General features: G+C 37.1%; 1 pseudogene; it reads right to left on the bottom strand.

The window, feature by feature from the left end:
• Window positions 1-50: 50 nt before the first annotated feature.
• LOC102822524 lies at window positions 51-603 on the bottom strand (annotated as a pseudogene).
• Window positions 604-5,183: the final 4,580 nt, after the last annotated feature.

Raw genomic sequence — 5,183 nt, 5'->3', positions numbered from 1 at the left:
CCTAGGATACTCATATTTATACATATACATATATAAAGCAATGCAAGAAATTATTGAGCTTCATATTCTGGACAAGAAAGCCAAGTTAGTATCTCTTCACAAAGCACAATTACAATTTGAGGGCATTTCATGTTTGCCTCTTTTGCCAGCACAAAGTCTGCTTCATCTGAATCCGTCCATTTCATGAGAAACATTCATTCTCCACTGCTGTCTGTGGCACCAATTATTCGCTCAGGATCAAGACCTCTGGCAAAGCCCCTTGGTTTGTCAGCAGCATCTCTTTTTTTCTTTGATTTGCTGTCATCAGCTTCACTGTCAGACAAAGATTTCCTTTTTGTATCGTCTTTTTCTTTACCAGCTTTTTGATAATTCAGGAATGCCTCAATTAATTCTGGACAATCTAAATTTTCTTTAGGCTTCCAAGTATTATCAACATCTGTAAATCCCTTCCACTTCAGGAAATACTCGCCCTTCCCATGAACTACACGTCGGTCCAGCACTTTTTCTACCACAAACTCTTCAAGTTCTGCTTCTTCGACTTTTTTTACTCTTTCCATTTTGTTTCTTTCCCATTTTTTGCAATGTAGTTTTATTGGAGGCCATTTTTTAATGCAGACTTGAAGAGCTATTATTCACCGCCTCTGAGCTGCTCCGGCTCCCGGGTCTGCGATGTCTCGGGGGCCTTGCACGCCTTCAACTCGAGCCACATCCAAGGAGGACTCGGAGGCTGGGGAGCTGCGGGCTGGGCAGCCGCCTGGAGGAGACGGGCTCAACAAATCTTGAATACACGTTTGATCAACTTCAGACTGAAGAATTTGTTAGAACTCTTCAATTTCATCATCACTGATTTTAATGGTTTGTGTATAAATTCCAATAATAGTGGCATTAACTAGTCATCTTAGTAGGAGTATGGATATTAGCCTATCATAGACAGTGTTGTACTTTAAGACAGATCTTGATATGTTCTTTTTGATGATGTATGTGACACCTTTCCTCTACAATTAGTCACTACTGGCATAGAAAACTATGCAATTGCCAGATTTAAAATGACCAATACCATACATTTCAGCTCATTAATGCCTAGGATACTCATATTTATGCATTCCATTTCACTTTTGACAATTTCCAATTTCCCTAGATTTATACTTTGTACATTCCATGTTCAGACTACTAATGGATATGTATCACTCATTCTCTTCATGTTGAGTTGTGCTCCATCAGCTAATAAAGGTCTTGAAAGCTTTACTCCATATTAAGCCTTTGACTATCCTTAAGTACTCTTTGGTTATCCCTCATCCTCCATTTGCCAGTATCTTAAAATATTATCTCTCATGATTTAATTCCATTCAACTGTTATTATTTGTTTACTTATTTCAAAAGTGTATAGCTTGATGAAGAGTCACTGAAGTGTTATATTCTGTCAATAGAATATAAAATTTATTTTTCACACATCAGAGAAATATTCCACTGATACTATAATACAAAATTAGTAAAAATAGTCACATTAAATTAAAAACAAATGTTTATTTATAATTAATCTGACATTTATCCAATATTTTGATTTATTATAACTAATAAATTATGCATATACTATATTAAATAAGACTTCATGATTATCAAATTCTCATATTCCATAGGAGAGAGAATTCCTACACCAAGAATTTTTTATAGGGAACATCTTTTGATCCATACACTGTTGTCAGATCTTAAAAATTCCCCCTCCATAATATGTTTCATATAATCTGGGTAATTAATTAAAACAAAATCCTTAATATATGAACATTTGGATACTTACAACATTTTTGCTTTAAATATTTTAGTTGAATTATCAAAATTGCTCACATTCATAAAAATAAATTATTTTATAGTCTTGTTTTATGATATTTTAATTTATTCTTCAGGTAATTTTATTTGACTTAAAAAGATACAAATATGATTGTATATGTAAAAATAGACAAATAAGTTTCAGAGTATGTGGGTGAAGGTAGAATCCCCACTGAATAGTTTTCATCTTGTCTAGATGGGTCAGGTGAAAGGAGATGTGGATAAGATTTTTTTGATTTAATAGTGAGTAATTGTTATCATGACTAATTGCAATTGTCACAACTATAAATGTAGAAGTTTTGTAACATACAGGGGGAAGTTGTAAATCTCACATTCTTGAAACAGAGGGCCCTAGGATCATCAAAGGAGAAGAGCAATAGCGGAATGTGTAACCCTATCTGGAGAAACAGTGACATCAGAGATGGAGGCAGAGATGATGACATGGAGAGAGGGAGCAGCTGAGGACTCTAGACTCATGGAAAGAGAAATGCTGTGTGCTAGTGGCCAGAAGGCGGACTTGCAGAATGGGTTGTTTAAACTTGCTCTTGGGTTGTTTAAATGATTATATATTTGTGTGTGTTTTTATGTACATCAAAACAAACAAACAACAATAACAAAAAAACAAAACCCCAGAGGGAATAGAAGCAAATACTGTTGAATTATTATGCATGGAGGGGATTGTAATCATTGCAATGAAATTAAATACAATAGGATGAGTGCAAAATTGATGTTCTCCCATGTGAACTATCACTCAAGTCACAAAAAAAGCTTTAAAAAATATATATGTATAAAAAAAATTAAAAGGAAAAAATTTAAATGATGAAAATGAGTGTAAACTACATCAAGATAAATTAGGACAGAAAGATTTATAACAATGTTTTATTCAATTGTTGTTCTTGTTGTTGTTGTCAGGTTCCATCGAGTTGGTACCAACCTATAGCGACCTTAAGCAAAACAGAAGTAACCACTGCCCAGCCCTGGGCCAACCTCACAATTTTTGCCACTCTTGAGCCCACTGATGCTGCCACTTTGCCAATCCATCTCACTGGGAGTCTTCCTCTTTTTCTCTGACCCTCCATCTTACCAAATATGATATTCTTCTCCAGCGACTGCTCCCTCCTGACTATTTGTCCAAAGTATGAGAGATGAAGTTTGGCCATCTTAGCCTCTAAGGCGCACTCTGGCCGCACTTCTTCCAAAACGAATCTATTGGTTCTTTTGGCAGCCCATGGCACTTTCAATATTCTCCTCCAACACCATAACTCAAAGGCATTAATTCTTCTCCAGTCTTCCTTATTCACTATCCAGCTTTTGCATGCATATGAGGTTATTGAAAACACCATGGCTTGGGTCAGGCGCACCTTAGTCCTAGAGGTCGACATTTAATTTGATCCTCTGATACCTGGTTGGCAAAGCAAGGTAGAAAACAGAGTTCCATTGACAATAAGACAAAAATATATGTGTGATTCATGAAGGTTTAAGTTGTTGTTTTTGCTGGTGTATAGAGTGTTAGGGAGATAGTCAGAGAGTAAAATAATGAATACTGGGGCTTCTCAAAAAAAAAAAAAAAAGAATATGCAAACACCTCACAAACATCATCAGCATAATTTCTATGAATAAACATAAATGGATACTTATGTTGTTGTTGTTGTAAAGTGCCATCGAGTCGGTTCTGACCCATAGCGACCCTATATAGGGTTACCAAAGAGCAGCTGATGAGGTTGAATTGACAACCTTGCAGTTCAAATGGTTTTGCAGTCTGATGCATTAACCCACAGTGCCACACTAGGATACTTATTGTTGTTCTTGTTAAGTGCCGTCGAGTTGGTTCCGACCCATAGTGACCCAGTACAGGGTTTCTGAGGCTATAAATCTTTGCGGGAGTAGAACGTCTCATCTTTCTCCCGTGGAGTGGCTGGTAGTTTCGAACTGCTGGCCTTAAGGTTCACAGCCCACTACACTACCAGAGAGTACAAGTCAATTGTTCTAGGTCTTATTGTGTTGCCAGTGTATTATGTGACCCATAATAACTCTATTAAATAGTAACACCCATCACTATTTTCAATGCTTGCTTCTGATAAGTGTTGTGGAGTTGGTTCCAACTCATATCAACCCTGTATAGGGTTTTCAAGGACTTCTGGATATGAACCAGAAACCTTGCAGTTAGCAGTTCAGTGCTTATTCTACAGTGCCACACCAGGACTCCATTATCAGACATAATACTTATTGAAGACATAGTTTCAACTATTACTTCATCAACAACAAAAAAAATACCTATCTAATATCTAATTAAGGAATTCTAGTGGCTATGAAAAGGAGTCCTGGCAGTGTAGTGGGTTGCTTTTTGAGTGGTTAATCACAAGGGTAGCAGTTCGAATCTGCCAATTGCTCTGCAGGAGAAAGATGAGACTTTTTGTTCCCATAATGATTCTCACTTTGGTTTTCCACTTAAAACCAAACAGCCACCACTCGTATGTCAGTTTGTCATACTGTGGTTGCTTGAGAGTTGCTGTGATTCTGAAAGCTATGCCATGGTATTTTAAATACCAGCAGGGTCACCCATGGTGGACAGGTTTCAGATGAGTTTCCAGACAAACACAGACTAGGAAGAAAGAGTGATGAACTAGTTCTAATATGTAGTCACTGAAAACCTTATGATTAGCAGAGAAACACTGTCAGATATAGTGCCAGAAAATGAGGCCCTCAGGGTAGAAGGCACTCAGAATGCGACTGGGGAAGAGCTGTCTCCTCATAGTACAGTTCGCCGTGATAACACGAATAGAGTAAAGCTTGTGGGAGAAAAGCTGGCGGGACCTTCATCTGCGTATGGGGCACAACTCAAAATGAAGAGAAACAGCTGTAACCATCCATTGAAAATTGGAACAAGGAATGTACGAAGTATAAATCTGGATAATTATAAGTTGTCAAAAATGAAATGGAACACATAAACATCAATATCTTAGGCATTAGTGAGTTGAAATGGATTGATATTGGCCATTTTGAATTTGACAACCACATGGTCTACTATGCCAGGAATAACAAATTGAAGGGGAATGGTATTGAATTTGTCATCAAAAAGAACATATCCAGATCAGTCATGAGATACAGTGCTGTCTGTAATAGGATAATATCCATGCACTTACAGGGAAGCCCAGTTAATACCACAATTATTCAAATTTACACACCAACCACTAAAACTCGTGAGGATAAAATAGAAGAATGCTACCAATTTCTTCAATCTGAAACTGATCAAACATGCAGTGACTATGTATTGATCATTACTGGTGATTGGAATGCAAAGGTTGGGAGCAAAGAGGAAGGATCAGTAGTTGGAAAATATGGCCTTGGTGATAGAAATG

The sequence above is a fragment of the Chrysochloris asiatica genome, unplaced genomic scaffold (assembly GCF_000296735.1).
Source record: "Chrysochloris asiatica unplaced genomic scaffold, ChrAsi1.0 scaffold00022, whole genome shotgun sequence".
Lineage (NCBI taxonomy): Eukaryota > Metazoa > Chordata > Mammalia > Afrosoricida > Chrysochloridae > Chrysochloris > Chrysochloris asiatica.
Note: the sequence above shows the minus strand (reverse complement) of the source record. Positions and strands in the feature narration are given on the sequence as shown.